This window comes from Canis lupus, chromosome 5 (genome assembly GCF_003254725.2).
Source record: "Canis lupus dingo isolate Sandy chromosome 5, ASM325472v2, whole genome shotgun sequence".
Taxonomy (NCBI): Eukaryota; Metazoa; Chordata; class Mammalia; order Carnivora; family Canidae; genus Canis; species Canis lupus.
Genome location: NC_064247.1, coordinates 52,221,205 through 52,241,927, shown reverse-complemented (window position 1 = coordinate 52,241,927; position 20,723 = coordinate 52,221,205). Strand labels below are relative to the sequence as shown.

At 43.9% G+C, this 20,723-nt stretch overlaps 1 protein-coding gene across 22 annotated transcripts in view; it reads right to left on the bottom strand.

The window, feature by feature from the left end:
* The window catches only part of DAB1 (DAB adaptor protein 1), a 1,117,693-nt gene that overhangs the window by 387,856 nt on the left and 709,114 nt on the right, over nucleotides 1–20,723 (bottom strand). The window contains exon 1 of one of the 22 annotated variants that reach the window (XM_025427789.3): nucleotides 13,356–13,515. The exons of 20 other annotated variants lie outside the window; for them this stretch is intronic. The gene's annotated coding sequence lies outside the window, so the exon portion shown is untranslated. Of the gene's footprint in view, nucleotides 1–13,355; nucleotides 13,516–20,723 lie in introns of those variants that run through there. One more of the 22 variants, XM_025427790.3, reaches the window with a different exon arrangement.

Here is a 20,723-nt window from a genome sequence, read left to right as displayed (position 1 = left end):
TGAAGGAGAAAGGAATTACCATTGTGGCATGCTGACGCACACCAGGCACTGTTCTAATTGTGGCGGCACAATTGAATAAGAATTCACTTTTGTGCTGAGGCTCCAAGAGTTAAGGAACTTACTTGCCCATGGCCACAGACATAGTTATTAGTCAAACCTTGGTCTGACCATCTATAAAATAGGGACAGTGATACCCATCCTGATAAGATCAGAAAGCTGAATATTTTGTGAGTGTGTATGTGTGTTTACATGAAAATGCTAGAAAAATGTAAGATCACCACAGCCAGAGTGTAGATTTACCTGTATATTTGTTCACTTGCTGGATCCCTTCATTCCAACCAAATGGTAGGCACTTAAATGTCTGGGGTAACCAAAGATTCAGATCTAAAGCAACATTCACTGCAAAGGGAAAATAAGTGGTTAACAGCTCTACTATTAAGCCCCTGGTGACCCTGCAACATTTGTGCCAGTTCTCCAACCTAAACAAAGCCTCCACATCTATAGAATGAGTGGGCTGCCCTCCAGTCTACAGAGGGATCCAGCTCTGGCATTCAGTGATTCCAGAATGGCTGTGATATTTAACCATGAGCAGTGCCTTAGAACTGCCTATTATTGGGCCACATTTCCACTCATTCTCCCTCTGTCATGTTGAAATACAGGCTCAGAATCCAAATTTCCTGGGTCCGATGTGTTTGGAATGTAGATTTTATTTTGCATTTTAGAAAGGCAGTATGTACTATGTCATACACTTACCTTTTGTGTATTTATAATATCCCTAGCTAGGTCTGGAGTGCCCCCCCCCTTCTGTAATCGAATTCATTAACACCTCTCAAGCCATATGTATGACTACTCACACTTACAGGGTTCAATAGAGATTATAAGGAGGCTCGTGCCAGTTCAGATCAGATCAGATTTTGCCACTAAATGAATTATAAAAATACTGTGACTTTTCAGAATCTTCAAGATTTGGGAACTGCAGAAAAGTGACTGTATATGGTCCTACGGTTACTGTTCTGCTCACCAGGGCTCTTGGCATGGACCTAGCTTCCCCTGGCAAGATAGAGATTCGAATACAGTGGTCAATCTCAAAGTTCTGCAAGGGGGGTTGGACGGGAGAGTGTGGGAGGGCAGCTAAGAGGAGGAGCACTGCCTCCCTTCCCCGTTCTTGCACTCTGCAGTAGCAATAAACATTTTTGTAAGAGAGTAGTTTTCCTCACATAGGAACTAGTCTTCTGCCTGCTTCTCTCTGATCCACTCGTGGCCCCTTCCCCTGCTCTGATGCATGTGGCAGGAAGCTGAACCCAAGTACAATCCCCAGGCTCCCTGACCAACTGACCTCCAGGTAGGTTCACTCAATGGGAAAGCCCAGCAGGAGACAGGAAGGAAAGAGAAAAAACTAGAGTATCTGTCTCCCCTTCTCCCTCTCTTTCTGCTTGGAGGTGGCATCCCTGGCAGTGGCCCAGCTTCCTCTATGGGGATCCAGCCTACCCCTCTGGGGACCTGCTCCCACCATGCAGCCCCTGCTACGCTTCCAGCAGCCCAAGTTCCTGGGCTCTGGTACCACTGCACCTTCCCTTTGTGTCTGTAGATCCAAAAGTAGGTTCTCGCTGCTGTTCGTCTTCGCGCTTTGCTTCTTTGTCACACGTTCAGCTCTTCAGACACATGTGTAATTGTATGAAATTGTTCCTATTGAGTTTCCTGTATTAAATTCTTTCTATTAAGCTACCTGGTATGTGTCTCCTGACAAAATACTCACTGACACAGTGCCTACTATTAACATTATTAGGTTCTGCTTGGAAGTCCTGGTGGTCTGGCTGGGCAGTTCGGGGCGTGTTCAAGGACAGCGCACAGAGACACCCTTCACCCCCCCACCCACAGTGGTTGGCAGAGTCTCAATCCGTAAGCTGTAATTTTAAACCAGCTTCAGATAACCCACAAAGGGGATCGTCACCCAGGTAAAATACCTGTTACCATGGGATTTGGCAAGCAACTACAAAGTCCACCTCCTGACTGCCCCCCAAATACTTCCTCCTCCACTGAAACAATAAGTGAGACAGGGAATAAAGCATGGTCCGACAACTGTGCAAAATCACACTATAAACCTTTTGTTGTTATTGATCTCATGCAATTCCTTTGATTTGATGAAACTGAAAGGAACCCCCCTTCCAAAAAAAAAAAAAAAAAAAAAAAGGAAGCAAGGAAAAGAAGGGAGGGAGAGAGGAGAGGATGGGAAAGGCACAGTCTGAGAATAAAAGGAACTAAAGACAGGAAACATTTAAAATTACAACAGAAAGCCCCTATTTTGTTTACAAAGATTTAATTAGTTCACTGAAGGGACAGAACAGTCTTCCCTCTGCTGCAAAGGAACTGTGGTAGGCACTATAAACCAGAAGTAGCCAGAATTTAAGGTGAACTTCCTTGAAAAGCTGAGCATATGAGGCATGAAAGACAAGTCGACAGTACCCTTGAGAAACCCTCAATCTTTAGAGGAATCGAGAGAAACAGACAGGGAGCAGAACAATGTAAGACATAATGAACTACAGTGTTTAATAGTCTGGGGCTCCAGAAGCCTGAGAAAGATACACAGCCTGGAAAGGCAGGCAGAGGAAGCATCAAACTTAGCTGAGTCTCTGCTGTATCATCCATATTTCTTTTTTTAAAAAAGGGCAATGTCCATCCATTCTCCCATCCCCTTCTTCCCAGCAATGCTGATTTATGGCTGCTGGAATCAAGCCTTCCCTCTCCACTGATACACTGAGAGCACTCAAATGTATACAGAATGATATCTAACCTCACTCATAGAAACCCATGGATAGCAAAGAGAAAACAGCACATTATCAGGGTAACCAAGGAATCAGTTTCTCCCTCCCTTAATTTTGCTTTTATATGACACCCTCTTTTACATCAACCTAAATTAGTACGGCACATATTATCTTCATTCCAGAAAATACAATGAAACATGATGACAGGACATGAGAGAAAACAGAAAAAGATGCAACACTCAGCAAGGGGAGAAGAAAAATTTGAAATTTTATGCACATCAATGTCCTAGGGGTAACTTCTGGAAAGAAATGAGTATCTCCTCTAGGTCCTAAAATAGAAATAATATTTGAATGGGAAAAAATGAGGAGTGGGCTTATGAAAGAATTAATAACATAAGGAATTCCAGAGAAAGACTGAGAAAGAAATACACAGACAATCAGCAACAAAAGGAGGCAGAGAGAGAAGGAAAGTGATTGTCATCCCATGGGCCACAGACAGATATCTGTCCGGCTGTCCTCATTTTTGCAGATATGTTATAATATCTATGCATAATGGTGATTCCTAAAATGAAATATGCTTCAGTATTTCACCACATGATCATCATAATATACGTGAGGATGTCAGGTCAAGGTGGTGAGGTGGGAAGAATATTTATATGGGCACAAGAAGACCTGGATCTCTATTTCAGCTCAACTTGATGACTTGAGGCATCTTTTCATTTCCCTAGATCTGTGGCTGCTGAAGGTAGCAGGAACATTCACTGGAAATGTGCCTGGAAAGTTGAACCACACCATAGCTACTGGCCAAAATGTGGCCCTGAGGCAGCCAGATGAGTATGGCCGGGCCTGAAACTCCAGACCAGTGTATCAAGAGCCAGACTCTGGCCCCCAGCCCCCAGATCACATTACTCATGCCAGACTGGGCGTCTAACCAATGAAGGTCTCTGCTGTCCCTGCACACTCCAGGGGAAAACCAGAGACATCTTTCAAAGCCCTCTGCCACTTGAACAAGGTGACTGGCTGTTACTTGATGGATTAAGTCCTCGGGCCGCATTCCTCACTGCTGCATTCCCACTAGGACATTGGAACAAGGGACATCCCCTGCCCTGATAGCCTGTGAAGGAGGGTGCTGAGTGCTAAGCTTCCCAGAGCCCTTTCCTTGAGGCTATTCTGGGCATCAAATGATAGCATGTAAAGTACCTAGTACTTTTTATCTTTTTTCCTTCTCCTTTTTTTTTTTTTTTGAGAGAGATGGTGGGGAATTGGGGGGCAGAAGGAGAGAGTTTTATGCAGGCTCCACACTCAGCACCAAGACTGATGCAGGACTTTATCACCCAACCCTGATATCAGGGCTTGAGCTGAAATCAAGGGTTGGACATTTAAATGACTGAGCCACCCAGGTTCCCCAGGCGTCTAGGACTCTGTAAGCACTCAATGAACACCAGTTTTTTCTCCTTCCCTCCCAATGCCCCACCATCCAGAGCAAGAAAGATCGGTGGAATGCAAAGAAAACCTATAATTACAAAATACAATTCTTACAGATAGGATTTACAATAGCAACTACAAAAATATAAAGCACCAAGAAATAAATCTAGCAAGGGTACACACCTTTACAGAGAAAATTACAATCTGTATTGAAAGATACTAAATAAGAACAAAATAAACAGAGAGACGCACCATGTTTATGGCCACAAGGACTCAGTATCACAATGATATCATCTTCTTGAATTAATCTATAAATTCACTGTAACTCCAACCAAATCTCAAGAGTATTTTTGTGTAACTTTAAAAGATAAGTATTAAATGCCAAAAAGCCAAAAAAAAAAAAAAAAAGCCAAGACATTTCTGAAGAAGGACGCTGTAGGGATCTGTCCTGTCAAATATCAAGGCTTGATATAAAGCTATAATAATAAAGAAATGTAGTCTGAACAAAGAGCAGACAAAATATATGCCTAGAAACTGACCCTAAGAGCCAGAATGACTTTTTTTCCATACAGAGATAATCAGGAATAAAATAAGTTGCTACCTCACTACACACACATACACACACACTCTCCACGTGGATTACAGGACTTAAATGTGAAAGGCAAAAAAATAAAACTTTTAGAAGATAATAAAGGAGAATATCTTTAGGATATCAGGGTAAAAAAAAAGACTTTCTTAAACAAGACATAAAAAGTACTAACCATAAAAGATTGATAAATTCAACTACATTAAAATTACTAAGTTACATAGCAGAAGGTTGGCAAGAATCCAACTTCTATGTGGCCTATAAATCTATTCAGCTTCCCAAAGGAATAAATTACAGTAACCTTTTTGCATTCACTATGTTCTAACAATACACACCATAGCTCAGATTCAGCATATGGTTGGTCCATCTTTGACTTCATCCACAATTGGATTACTACCACTTCTGGTTTAATTTTAATGTTTGAATGGTTGTGTTTTATATTTAGAACTTTTGTGAGCATGCATATAATACTGCTCAGAATGTGTCCTCCAATTCAAGATGAGCACCACCATGTGCCATCATCATAGCACATGGGTATCCCTGAGCAATCGTGAGAGGATGGCAGTGTGCTGTTTGCATTGTTGATGGTCATTCAAACCCAAAGCTGACTCTCGTTCTGCTATCTCTGGGAATTTTACCACTATTCCCAAAACTGCTCACAGAAATCAGGACTGGCGAAATCAAAGAAAGAAAAATCACAGAGGTGGATTGTCAGCCATGAGCAATGTCGAGCCCCACGGGAAAAGTTAATCTACTATCTTCCATATAACCAACATTTAGTACCAAGAAAAAAAAAAAAAAAAGTCTCCCTCAGTGAGTCTACAGGTCTTCCACTTTCTTTGTCCTTTCATTTTTTCTACCATGCATTTCTCAGCAATATTCTAATGTTCCCTACATGTTGACATATATACAGTAGTAATTCATGAATACAGGCTAGGATAGACATAAAAGAAAAATGTCTCCCAAACATGGCATATGTTTCAGATGAAGCTTTTTCAAGAAGATGTCCCTCACATATATCAAGAGAGATGCTTGCATTGACATGACTCTACCTAATGTGATACTCTGTTACTGATAGCAAGTTATTTCTTGGGGCCTTAAGGATTAACCTTCAAATTATTTAGGGTCTGGGCACTGAGTAATTAATTACATTGTCATTTACAAATATTCTTTTTGATTGAGAGCACTTGTATTTATTTTTCCTGTAAGGGAAACAGATAGCTTTATTGAATCACCTATTTTAATAGGGCAAACTTGGGTAAGTAGTTATTGTTAATGATTCCAAACAATATCAAGAAAACATGAAAAGGGAGCACCAGTGGTAGAGTGTCTGCCTTCGGTTTAGGTCGTGATCCTGGGGTCCTGGGATTAAGTCCCACATCTTCTCCCTCTGATTATGTCTCTGACTTCCTCTCTGTGTTTCTCATGAATAAATAAATAAAATCTTTTTTTAAAAAAAGAAAACATGAAATGGACCTGCAGTCAATAATTGTTACTTACAGATCCAGATTACAAAACGAAAAGATGTAACAAAAAATGTTTTCAAGATCTCTGATTACAAAGAATTTCAAAATTGTCGATGAAAAACAATTACTCTGCCCCAATCTTTGTAACCACCTAAACTTAATGTATCATACGATAGTGTACACATGGAATTCAATTCAATTCAGCAGAACTTTATTGAGCATCTACTGCATTCCAGATACTGCTAAAAGGAGAAGCCACATTTCCTTTTTCTGAAGAGCTCAGAAATGTCCTTTATTCCAGAAAATTCCTAGACAAAACAACTATTTCTGTTTATCTCTGTAGTGACTAGCTAGAAACTGAAGGAGAATTCAATGGAGGTCTTTTCTTCCAAAATGAATATTCAAAATAATTATGATAAACACCAAATTTAAGACAGTGGTAAGTGTTACCTCTGGAAGTAGGGAAGGAGGAAGATCAGGGAAATGAGGCTTCCACTGTATTTATGTGGCTTTCTTAAGCTGGGCAGTGAGTTAAGACTTTTTTATTGTACTGCTCTTACTGTATTTTTATACTTTTTTTGTATGCCTTACATATACTATACTACATTTCAAATCACACAGATTACTTTTATGATAAAATTAACTCTTCTTCATAAAAATCATTAAGTTATTACTACAAATATGTTCCCCTCTCTATCCTATAAGACACTAAAAAGGGCTCCTTGAAATCAGAAAGCCTATGGCAAGTCAGTTTAGAAGATCTTAATGATTTTAATGATCTTTCTTTCTTTCTTTCTTTCTTTCTTTCTTTCTTTCTTTCTTTCAAACCTGTTTTCTACAGGTATTAAACCTCTGAAGCTTTAATACATTTAATACGTCAGTAAATACCATGTCAAGAGAAACTCTTGGTCAACCTTCAGCTTGCAGCTGAAATGCAGTATCTTCTTTGAAGCCTTCCCCTCCTTTTCCTCTCTTCAGATGTAATAAATTCCTCTTCTGGAAGTTTCTGGTGCTGTGCAGATATTTTCTACACTATATCTCACACTGTGGCAGTAATGTATGCATGAGGCAGAGTGCCTAGAGACTGCACCCTCGCATCACAGTACCCTTCACAGTGCTGGGCATGAGGCCAGAGCCAGACACAAAGTAGGTGCTCAGGCAATTCTGTGTTAAATGGACATAGGAATGATGTCTATGCGTGAGACCTGAGTTAGCTTCCTCAGTTGCCCAGAGTTTCTCAAGACCTATTCATAACTTTACAGGCTTCCTAGCAAATGTGACACTAAACACAAATAGACACAAACCACTCCAAAGACTGAAAGAAAGACAAACTCTGAGACAAAAACAAGAAGCAACAAAAGAGAAAAAGGAAGAATAACTGATGGATCAGATCAAGCATCCAGTCAAGAAAAGGAGACACCACCCAACAGAGAGTCAGCAATTGCCGTGAATCTCGTAGCCAGTATACCAGGGTTGGCAATTTTTAAGACTCGCTGTGGGTGGTCAACACAAGCTAGGGTTTACCCTGAATCATCACATCTGTCTGGGACGGCCCTCCTCTCATTTCTATCCCCTAAGCCAAACAACCCAACTTACCCATCATGACACTTTTATCATTTTAGCTGTAAGTTGTTCTATTCAGCAGAATTTTATTTCTATTCTCCTTTCTCTTTATGAGAATCCCCCAATGGCATTGTAGATTGGTTATATGTTGGGTTCAAGTGATAATGATAATAATAATAATAATAACAACAACAACAACAACAAGCTGGCGATTTCTCTCCAATCGAATATGCTGCATATTTCATGAAATAGAAGCCAGAGGAGTTTTATGATTCCTGAACCAAAATCTTCCTGTGTCTGAGATCTGGACAAGTGGGAAAAAAAATACAAAGAGCAACTCACAGAAAAAGAAACCCAATCATTTGCTCTGCAACCTAAGGGAAACACTCAAGTCATTAACTGATTTATTGCATATGTGTGTGTTTGACATGGGTCCTTATCCTGATATGCATTTCACAGATTGAGTTCAGTGCTAGTTTTCATGGACAGTAAGTAAATTTACCAGAAAAGGAGTTTTCCTATTGGACCCCTTTTTCAGTACAGAACATCTGACAGGCCCCTGCTCTTAGACTGGCAATAAGATTCCCCTTGTCTCAAGTTTTATTAATAGTTTAGGCTACTTCTCTATCCTGGTCTAGGACACAATCTGGTCCAGAGGAAAGAGCAATAGACAAGAAGTCCAAGAATTTTGGACTTCAATGGTGCCTCTCTGCTGTAAAGTTGTGTGCTTCCTCCAACCTGCTTTGTTTTCCAATCTTTAAATGGCTAGAGTCGACTATTCTGCTGCTAGAATTCAATCAAATAGTCACTTTATTTTCCTCAAAAAGTTACTGAAAAGTGCAATATCATGGAGATTTTAGCATTACGTGGACTTCACAATTCCATTCACAAAGAACGTAAATGTTCAAGGAAATATTTCTAATGAGCTAAAAACAAACAAACAAAAAACTTTGTCTGAAATAGTGACCTCTCTCTCTTTTTCCCTATCTCCTGGTTAGGAAAAAAAAAATAAAAACAAAACCAGATACTGTTGGGATACTTTAGGTCTCAGGACATCAATAACGGACCTTTTCATTATCAAAGGGAAGAGAATGTGGATCTCATTTGAAGGATTAAGATTCATAGCTAAGTAACATTCCATACTAGCTACTGTTCTAAGCACTTGGTGTTCATTCCCATAATTGTCACAACAATCTTAGGTGGTGGAGACTGTTGTTTTATTGTCAAGGACACTAAAAGCAAGGAGAAGTTAGAGAGGTTGGTCAAGACCACACAGCTGGCAAGGCTGGAGGAACTGGGGTCTGAACCCAGGCAGTCTAGCACTCAAGTCCAGACTTGTAGTCACCTATTATGCCACCTTTTAATTTTAAGAAGCTCTGCTTATCACAGTTGGTAAGAGACAATAGAGTAATGCAATTTTTGCACACCTACTTAATGAATATTTTAACTGCATAGACAGATGCGAAATTACTGACCAACACCCGTCAAGTAGTCGCAAGTGTTCAAAATTTCTACTATAAGCCCAATGCCCTGTTGATAACAGAACACCACTCTTTTTGTGTTTTAGCATCTGACCTTGGGGAAAATCTACAATTTTGCTCGGGCAGGAAGTCTATTCCATTATTCCCTGTTAAGTTTTAACCACCACCATGAAAGATAGATAGCTGTGATCACCTTTCTCCACTCAGAGGTAGTATTAACACCATAGTTAGGACAGACTCTGGAGACAAAAAGTTTGGAATTAAATCCTAGCTCTAGGGCTGCCTAGGTGGCTCAGCTGGTTAAGCCTCAACTCTTGATTTCAGCTCAGGTCATGATCTCAGGATTGTGAGATGGAGCCCCATGTTGGGCTGCATGCTGAGAGTGGAGCCTGCCTAAGATTCTCTCCTTCTCCCTCTCCCTCTGCCCCTCCCTGCTCACTTCCACTCTCTCTTAAAAAAATAAAAATAAATAAACCCTAGTTCCATACCTTATTTGCTTTGTAACCTTGGACCTGTTACCAGCTCTCTGTGTGCCCCGGTTTCCTTATCTATCAAATAGCACTGAGACTACAACTATCCACTTCCTATGCTTATTTAAAGATTAAATAAACTAATGCATGCAAAGTGCTTTAAAAAGGTACCCGACTCTTAGTAAATGCTCCAAAAAGGTAAATCAAGCCTCTCTTTTTTTTTTTTTTTTTCAATAAGAGAGGTGATCTGCAGAACATCACAAAGTCAGAAAGCACCTGGATTCCATCCTGGTTTTCTAGTTCCAAATATCCTATCTCCTTAGCAGGACTCCATGCTACGACCAAAGTTACCATTCTCCTGAAATCCTGTTATGCACCAAATTGTCCAGTTTTCCCTATAAAATTGCTCAAAGAACATACAATGTAGATAATATTATCCTTGTTTTGCAAATAATGAAACAGAGGTTCTGAAAGGTCAGGTGATTTATTCTCAATTATTTAACTCAACCAGTGCACATTCTTTGTCACAGCAAGCCCTAAATAACACTGAAACTTCCTGACAACAGCCTTCGATATATGCAATCTTTTAAAGTGCCATCTAAAAGACATAAACTGTTATTTTCTTGCTTTGTTAGCTTTATTATTTTGAGAGAGGGATTAAATTCCTGCAAAAACAAAACAAAACAAAACAAAATGTTTGACTTAAGTGAATTATCAAACTGAAATGCTCCTTCAATTAGATTCTTCATCTGCCTGCAGGATGGCTCCAGGCATCTGAAATCCACCAAATGCAATTTTTAAGAAGGGTCTAACCAGGGTACCAAGCCAAACACCCACCCCTTTAAGGGAAATGACTTAGAAGGGTAGAGCAGTCAAGAAGCAGATTCCTCTCCGGCCTGGGGAGGAAAAAAAAAAAAAAAAAACCAGAACAATAAGTGATAGCATCTCTTCCCCGCAGCCTCCCACAATGGTGTGTCTCGCAAATGAAACATACTGTGAAACAGCTTGTGAGAGGAGCTTCATCAACAATAAGTAATTTTTATTCAGATTTTATTGTTGAATACAATGAACATGATTAAATGTTGCAGATATGCCTATTCAGACCTTAAGCAAACCACCATGAAAAAAAAAATCCCTAGTAAAAATCATCCTCTAAATCTGCTTTAGGAAGAGATTTAATTGCCAACTTGATGCTTAGAACTGAATTCCCACTTGATAGCTGCACTGCTCCCAAGAAGACGGTAGCAACACGTTTGCACTTCCCACCTCGGCCTCTGCTCTCATCCCTGCCGATCCCCTCAGCGTCGCCAAATAGTTACAACGTCAGTCTTTCAAATCACTGCATTTTGAACTTCCTAAACCTTTACGAAGGCCTGTGTGTATGGAAAAGAACAATAGCGCTTCAAAAGCTAAGTCTGTGAGTTCTTCAATACTCCATTTGAATGCTGGGGTTTCAATCAAGGACAACAGCAGACGATTTCTGATTGCTTAGAAGTTGACTTTTACACAGCTTTGATTAGGCTGCCCTTCTCAATAGGAAATCAAGAAAATCTTTGATCCCTTTCAGATTCCAGAATTGTCACCAAGCCCTGCCAGGATAGGAAGTGAGAGAGATGGCGGGGAGAGGGAGGTGCTGCGGAGTGTTCCTAGTCCAGCCAGCTCATCTCCTCTCCCCCTCTCCCCACCACCCACCCCAGCCCCCCACGTCTATCTTCTTGCCTGCGCAATTCAGGGTTCCAACCAGAATCACTCATCGTTGAGATAACTAAAAACAATGCGTGCTAATTCAGGGGGTGGGGATGGTTTATAATTTTATGGATTTCCTCAAGACCTATAATTGGCACATAAATGTACAAACGTGAACCGGATAATTAGGGGGTTCTGAACGTAAGCCACCTTTAATTTATATGATTACTTGAAAACGTGTTAAGTGTTGCGGAGTGTCAGCGGAACCCCCCACAGGCCTTGATTCAAAGCCATCAACATCGTGAAAGTGCGTGGAACCGGCCAGCGGGAGGGGAGCAGGAAGGCGGGGGGCGCGCGGGCAGGTCCCCGCTCCCGTCCCGGGAAGTCGCCGGAGCTGCGGAGTAGCATCCATCTCTTTGGACTCGCTCGCTCGCGGGTCCAGCTCCCGGGCAGCGAAAGGCGCACTGGCTTCCGGAAGCTTTCCACCCGCGGCTCCTTCTAAAGGCTCTAAACCCTCCAAGAGCGCCCGCAGGCACCGACCCACGCGGGCTCGCAACTACTACGCTCGCCGACCCTTGCCCGAGCGCAGAGATGCCCGCGCCGGGGCGCTCTCCGCGCCGCGCGCCTCCGGCTACAGACTGCGCCGCTGCGCCGAGCGCCCCCGGGCTCCCCACCCCCTCCCCATCCCTCCGGACTCTCCCAGCCCAGGCGGAAGTGCCCAGCCAGACCCCCAACAATGAGGACTTGTGTGATGCAGTTGGGGGTGGCGAGGAGTCCGGAGCGAAACATACACAATCTGGCGGGGCCGGGAGCAAGCCACGCAGGAGCCAAGGGGCACCAGCCTCTCGGAGCAGCTTTCCCTCGTGCAGACTCGCTCCCCCCACCCCACCCGCGTCCGGCCACCAGCACCACCAATTGGGGGGAGAAAAAAGGCGCTTTAAAAAGTGCCAAGGAGACACGCGCCCTCGCACCAGGGGTCACAGCAATGCTCCGAGGGACGGAACCAGCCCGGGAAGGAGAGTCCCGGCTGCAGCAACCTCCTCCGTCTTGAAATTTACTTTGCACCCTCCTCCCACGGCTCCTCTCCGACGCGCGACACGATCCCCCCCCCTCCATCTCCCCATCTCCGGCTCCCAGAGTCCAGGTTCTCCAGGCGTTGGAGTCCTCCTGTTAAGGGCTTCTTTTTGCGCCGGACCACGGGGATTTTAAAGTTTCCCCGGTAGGAAAAACAAAAAACCCTGAGCTCCGCTTCCCAGGCAGAGCGTGGAGTCTGCAGCAGGAACCCAGAGGGGCGGGCCGGGGCGCAGAGCTCCGGGGTGGCGGGGAGCCGGGGGAGCGGCCGAGCACCGCGCCGACGGAGGACTCGGCCGGGGCTGGGGTCCGGGGCACGCGGGGTCCAGCTCTCGGGGTCTGTGCGGAAAGGCAGACTCGCTCGTTGGACAGTTCGGGGGGAAGGGCCGGAGCTCGGCCCGGGGACGCCGCCGGGGAGGCGGGGAGACGGGCTCCGGAGCCCCGGGGAGGTTTTGGAGTGCGAGACGGGCTCAGCGGCGGATGGACCGAGCCGGGATCGCGGCAGGCAGGAGGGCGCAGGGGGGCTCGGAGGGAGACGAGTGCTTGCGGCGAGGACGTCCGGGGAGGGAAGGCGCGTGGCCAGAAGTGAGGAGGCTGGCGGCGGTGAGGGAGAGCCCGAGGACGCAGGAGAGGTCGCTCCTCTCTCCAAAGCGAGAGGAGGGAGCGGGCGGTAAACTGCGGTCGCCATCCCCGCGACACCCCAAGCCAAACTCCCACGACCGGCACCCCCCGAGCCCTCCTCCCCCCCCCCCCCCCGGGGCCCCGGCGGAGCGGTCCCGGCGCCCAGGCCCCCAGGCACCTGCCGGCGCCGAACTCCGGGCTGCGCCCGCCCCCGCCGCGCTCACCTCCGCTCGCCGAGAGCATCCTCCTCCGCTGCCGCAGCCGCGCAGCAAGCGGCTCCCCATGCCCGGCGGGCCGCGGCACTCAGGCGCGCTCTCCAGCCCGGGGAAGCCCCGGCCAGCCCCGCGCTGGGTCCATCCTCCCCGGGAGCCACGGGCCCGCGTCAGCGCAGGGGGAGGAGACAGGCCCGCGCCAGCCCCGCCCCCGCCGCGGCCCCCGCCCCGCCCTGCGCCCCCGCGCCCCGCGCCCCGCGGCGAGGCTCACCTGCAGGCTCCCGGGCCGCCGCGCGCCCCCGCCCCCGCCCCCGCCCCCGGCCCCGGCCCGGAGCTCGCCGCGCAGCCCGAGCGCTCCGACAGCTCCGCGGAGCCGCGGCGGCGACCAGGACGAGGTGGAGGCGACCGGGCGAGCGGGGGCGCCGCGGATCGCGGTTCGAGGGCGCGCCTCCCGACCCCCGCGCTCACCGAGGCGAGCGGAGGGCGTGGGGTCCCCGCCCGGGCCGCGTGGGCGGAGAGCGCGCGGGGGGCGCGGGGGGCGCGGGGGGCGCGGGGGGAGGGTCCCAGCTCCCCGCCTCGGCTTTCACAAAGTAGCCAGTGTGTTTCGTCACCATCACCACCAGCGGCGGCGCCCTCCCGACCCCCCTGGTTTTCCCCGATAGGGTCTCGTCCTTTATACACGCCCCCGAACTCGTGCACCCCCAAATACACGGCGGCAGCGGGCCAGGGCTGGGAAGGGGCGGGAGGGGGCGCCGGCAGCCCCGCGTCTCCACTGAGGCTCCCCAAGAAAACCTGGGCGGGGGGGGAGGGAGACGGCTTGCATCGCTCCCCCCGTGGCCCTTGGTTCTGGGGAGGACTGGCGCCCCCGAGCGCGAGCGGGCCGGTCCGCCCTCCGCACCCGGGTTCTTCGAATGCTCGGGAGGGAGGATCACGCGCCCTGCACGGGAGAAGGCCCGGCCGGGAGCGAGGGACACAGGCAGTCGCGCTCTCCTTCTGCTCCTAGTTTACAAAGATCTGCCAAGTCGCAGAAAATAATGTGCTGCCTGAAAATTCTTCTACCCTGAGATTGCGTTCAACTCCAGTAAGTGTCTGTTGTGGTATAACCACAGCAGACGCCAAAATGCCAGGTGTGGGAGAGGAAAAAACAAAAACCAAAAACAAAAAAACAGATCAAAGGCTGCCCATTGAACAGGGCTGGAATAGGCAAGGAAGAGGCAGGCAACAGTTCCTCAAAAAGTTGATTTTTATCCTTTTTGGGGGCCACACTCTTGTCCTCCAGCTGTGTAATAATAAAGCTAATGTTGTGGATTTGGGTTTTGTTTTTTTTTCCCCTCATAGATTCCGTCACTCACCCATGAAAATTTAATGAAGCATTTAGGGTTATTACCCCCAAAGTCAATGGGCTAAAAATATTTAGCCTAATGCACTCCTTGTGGAGCCAATACATCCATAGCTGGTACGTACAAAGTCATCGAGAGACCCTCCCTTTCTGCACAAAATTCACGACCCATTAAACTTATTCTGTAATAACAGCTTCTGTACAAATGGAAGCCCAAGCAAAGGGAGGCTGTCATGCTCCTCCTGAAAAGATAGCAATTTACATAGAGACAAGAAAAATTGGTGAGGTCATTGGCAGGATGCAATCTTGGAAGAACAGTTGATCAGAGGAGACACCCAGCAAGGTGGGAGGGAGGTGTCACCCCTGGTACTACTGTTGCTATCCACTTCTGGATGTGACCAGCACACTTAAAGGCGAGGACCAGGGAAAGGCTCAAGTCTCTCCAACTTTTCCAAAGTTCTACAAAGTGGGAAGAGTTGCCACCAAACACTTATGATCCCTTTTGTAGGAAGGTCAGGCTCACCAGATAACTCTATTAAGATTAATGAAACACTTCACTATCCTCATCTCTAAAGACAGAGCCCAGGAGTCTGAACTCCATAAAGAGGACACAGGAGACATGGACAAATCAGAGAGGAGCTGGTTGACATGGAGGGAGTGTATGAAACTGTTACGTACTACAAGTATCTGTGACAAATGTCAAAACTTAGGGGGACACCTGGGTGGCTCAATGGTTGAGCATCTGCCTTCAGCTCACGTTGTGATCACAAGGTTCTGGGAATGGGTCCTACATCACACTCCCCGCAGGGAACTGCTTCTTCCCTCTGTCTCTGCCTCTCTCTATGTCTCTCATGAATAAATAAATAAAATCTTTTTTTAAAAATGTCAAACCTTAGGTAATCAAACACAGGTCTAACTTCTCATTGACTCTACCAAAAACCACTGAAGTTCCTCAATATTTTGAGAACAGCCGTGGGACATTTACCTACATTTTAAAACCCTGCATGTCACATTTACTGCCTCCCCCACTCCTCCACCTCTTTGGTTTTCCAAAGGGGTTAGGATTATGGACTTTGAAGGGATGTAGGACACTGAGCTGGCCAAGTAATAGAAATGGAAGAGGCTCATGTAAAACTCTCTCTCTAGTCAACATTGAAGAAGGTCCACCAAACTGGGCAAATTCTCATTAAGTCCAACAGAGGCAACAAGGTACAGCTGTTCCAAGTCTAGCTGGAAGAGAGTGTCATATATAGACTGTAACTGCACACAAGCTACCCACCAAGGACTTGGTGAAGACGCTAAAATAGTCTTCTGGGTTAAACCAAGCCAAATCTTAAAAAGTAGTATTTATTGTTATTATGTTAAACATATCAACAAAAAACACACCTAAAAGGGTGATTTTTTTCTTTTAATAGCAGTGTCCTTAGTGCTAAGTATGGCATAAAGGAAAAATCAATAAGCATTCCTTTACCATCTACTCTGAGAAACAGCAAAGTAATAAGAAAAGCAAAGATGTATGCCTTGCTTTGATTATGTTCCAGGCACTGTTCTGGGTGCTTTCCATACATTGACTCATTTAATCTTCATGACCGCTCAGGAAGAGAAATATCTCTTTTAATGTGTACTGGACAGACAACCAACTTTGGAATCTGATGGGCCTGAAGCATCTTTGACAAATTATTCACTTGTCTGGACTTCATTTCTCCATTCTACTATGGTGATACCTGATTCATGAGACACCTGCTTCATGAGACTCCTGCAGGTCTTAAGAGAGATAATGTAGAGGACATGGCTAGCACTGCATAAATCACCTAGTAAACATTGATTCTCCTTCTAGAATAGTGCCAAAATAGTTCATTTTAAATCAACAAGCATTTATGGCGTTTCTTTTATATATAGGGCTCTGTGCTAAGCAATGGGAATGATGATAAATCAGAAACAGACCCTGCCTTTTAGGAACTGTGAGTCAACTGAATAAAAAAAACAAGGGCATGGGCAGGTGGATGGATGCAAAAGAATTTTATTGAACTTCACACAATTCATCCTTACGCACATGATTCTCAAGCTACACAGAAGGGCAGCCTGTATAAGTACTGTTTGAAACTGACCCATGATTAAAAGTAACACCAAATGTCAGAAGTCATAAATTCAATTAGCAATAATTACTCCTCCAATGAAAGGAATGTAAAGTAGCTCATTTTGTGTATTATATATTATTTAAAACTCAGTTTATTCCTATAATTTTTTTTCAGTAAATAAATTTGTGCCATAAGCTCTGGGGGTTTCAAAAACAAATTATTACACAGCTACTGCTTATTAAATAGTTTCTAGTGCTTGCACATGCCACGAATATGCTAATATTTCTATACACATAAAGCTCTCAAATTAATAAAATTTTGAATAATGTTCAGTAGGAACATTTCCACCAAGCTTACTAGAGATATCATGTGTTCAAAGTACACTAATATAAAAAATGCACAAAAATTTCAAAGATTAATACCATAAGTATATAAGCCTTGCACAGACCCTTTCATTCAAGTTCATGTTTACACTCAGACTCTATTCTTTTATTCAAAAAGCGTGTGCTGATTGTTTACTCTGTACCAAGCACAATGCTAGGCATTGGCAAAGAAAGAAAACAAAAAGAAAAAAAAAAAGAAAAAGCAAAACCAAACCAAACCAAAACTTGTTCTCAAACAACTCATAGGCACATGAGGGAAAGACATCACTATGTTGCATTCCAATAAATGCTATGGTAGTGTTAAGTACAGCATGCCAAGGGAATGGCAGGTAGGGGCATTTAAGATAGGATGGGATGTCGAGGGATCCCTGGGTGGCTCAGTGGTTGAGCGTCTGCCTTTGGCTCAGGGCGTGATGCTGGAGTACTGGGATCGAGTCCTGCATCGGGCTCCCTGCATGGAGCCTGCTTCTCCTTCTGCCTATGTCTCTGCCTCTCTCTGTGTGTGTGTCTATCATGAATAACTAAACAAAATAATAAAAAAAAAAGACTACCAACAAGATAGGATGGGATGTTAAGACTTCATGAAGGAAGTGATATCATCTTCATTTGGTTATTTAGTTATCATTTAGATAACTAAATAACCAAATGAAACAGGGGAAGATATTTCAGGCCAAGAGAAGAGAATGTGCAAATTTTTTTGATGGGGGTGGAGAGAGGTGGATATAGTTAGCTATACATAAGGAAGCAACATAAACAAATTTTAAAGGGTCTAGTTTGCTATATGCAGGACTTTGGAACTTAGTGTATAAAAGGGGTCAGATTTTTTAAAAAGAAGGAAAAATATTTTGCAAATCTTATATTAGCCACATTAGCCACATTTCAGATGCTTTTTTTTTTTTTTTTTTTTTTTTTTTTTTACATGCCCTGGACTCAAGTAAGATATCCAATTGCTATTTCTCTTCTGAGGTTAAAACAGAAAGAATTTTCTATAAGGCTTCATCAAAACAGAAGGTCCCTTCTTTTATGATGCTGCCCTTTCTTGATTCCAGAGAAAGGTTGTGTGGCAGTATTATTACTGAACTTGACTGTGGTTTACAGTTGCTATAAATAGCCCTCCTTTTATTTTTCCAAGGAGGGGGTGGAGGAGACCAGCAACACTGCAATTGTATTTATGCCACCAATCTGCTCTTTTTAGCTAAATACACAGTAGAAACAACGCGGAGAGCTGAAACGATCATCAAAAGGCTCTTAAGTTCTAACACAAACCTCCAATTTTTTTCACTCATAAAGTGGAGCTTAAGATGATGTTAGTGCTTGAAAATACAAGTAGACTAGAAGCTATCAGAAAGACTATGTTTCCCATGCCTAGGGAGTATAAGAGCAGGGAAGAATCAGAATGCCATAGGATCCAGTGCCATGTATTTTGTGGTTACTAGGTTAAAGTTATGACAGATACTTGGTTTTTTGCCTCTGCAGCCATTCCTCCCTCTTTGGTAAACACTACTCCGATTTTGATGGGGAACCATTTCCCCCACCATTGATTTTGTTTCCATTTAGTTTTGGTAGACTTGACCCGACGCCCAGCTCCAGGTATAGACAAGTGCAACACATCTGTTGACCAAAATTCAGGAATGGTCCAATAGACCTGTGTACTTTTGCTAGAGCAACTAGCAAAAATGCTCTAGAGCAACTAGGGAAATTCTCTTTACCACTGGCCTGGAAACTGGTAAGATGGTAACCCTGCAGCCGTGAGAACTGATTTCATAAGAAAAGCCTTCAGAGATCAGGGAAATACAAATCAAAACCACAGAGAGATAACACCTCAGAATGGCTAAAATTAACTCAAGAAACAGCAGGTGTTGGTGAGGATGTGGAAAAAGAAGAACCCTCTAAACTGTTGGTGGGATTGCAAACTGGTCCAGCCACTCTGGAAAACAGTATGGAGTTCCTCCAAAAGTTAAAAATAGAGCTACCCTATGACTTGGCAATTGCACTACTAGGTATTTATCTAAAGGATACAAACAGTGATTCAAAGGGGCACATGCACCCCTGCGTTTATAGCACCAATGTCCATATAGCCAAAATATGCAAAGAGCCCAGATGTTCATCGACAGATGAATGGATAAAGATGTGGTTGGTGTATATATATATATATATATATATATATATATATATATATATGGAAACAATATATATATCGTATTGATATATATATCTATATATATATAATTGCTCACTGAATTGTAATAAACAATATATCTATATCTATATATCTATATCTATATATATAGATATATATATCTGGAAACGATACAATGTCTCCACAGGAGAATGGATAAATAAATTGTAGAATAGTCATACTATGGAATACTACTCTGCAAGAAACAAAATAAACTACTGACAAGTATAGCAACATGGATAAATCTTTAAAAAGTACTGAATGAAAGAAACCGACTCAAAAAAAAAAAAAAGAACAGTATTATGACTCCTTCTAGATGAAGATCAAGAACAGGCAAACTAAATCTATGATGAGAAAAATTAGAACACTAGTTGCCTAGGAGAGGGATTATCTGGAGGGGGTACAAGGTACTGTCCAGATTAATGGAATATACTATATCTTTAATGTAGTGTTGGTTATATAGGCAAACACATTTGCCAAAACTGCCCAAATTACTCTTAGGATCTATACATTTTAATATAAGTCTATTTCACCTTTAAAATAAATTTAAAAGAGGGACACCCAGGTGGCTCAGCAGTTGAGTGTCTGCCTTAGGCTCAGGGTGCGATCCCAGGTCCAGGATAGAGTCCCACATCAGGCTCCTTGTGTGAGGACTGCTTCTCCCTCTGCCTATATATCTGCTTCCGTGTGTGTGTGTGTGTGTGTGTGTGTGTGTGTGTGTGTGTCTTGTGAATGAATAAATAATCATTTTAAAAATTATAAAAAATTTTTAAAGAGAAAGCGCAGAGAAAGAGGAGCAACCAATCAGACCCCACAATCCTTATGGAAACCACTCCATTATGGCCTGACACAGATATTTGTGCTAATGTTGCAAATTCTAAATGAAATGTTACACTCAATAAAAAGAGAGCCCTATGTTATGTAAGGAACTACCAAAGCAATGAATGTGTATGTGGGTTGTGTTTATAGTAACCTTTAAAGTACATTAATGCAAGAATAGTTAGGCCAAAATACATAGCCTGCCTACTCCGCAAATGAAAGTACTGGCCAGCAATGCTGTGGGTTTCACCAGAAGGTAAAGAATTACCTGGCACAGGAGTTAATCAAATACAAGTTGGATGATGGCTTAGCAGAAATGGAATAGAGAAATTCATGCTTCAAATGGTGGAAGTAAATGGAGATATGGAATTTTGAGCATTAAGACATTTACCTTCTCCTTTGAAACCCCAAAAGTTTATGATTCCTTGAAGAATTCTTCTCAAAAAGCTCTGAAACCATGGTTATACTTCAAATGGTTCTCTTCTCCCCTGTCCCAGAAAGCCAATAGAGGCTACATAAAACTCTATACTGTGTAGTTGAATTTGTATGAAAACCTCCCAAGGAAAAAGTCACCACTCTTTC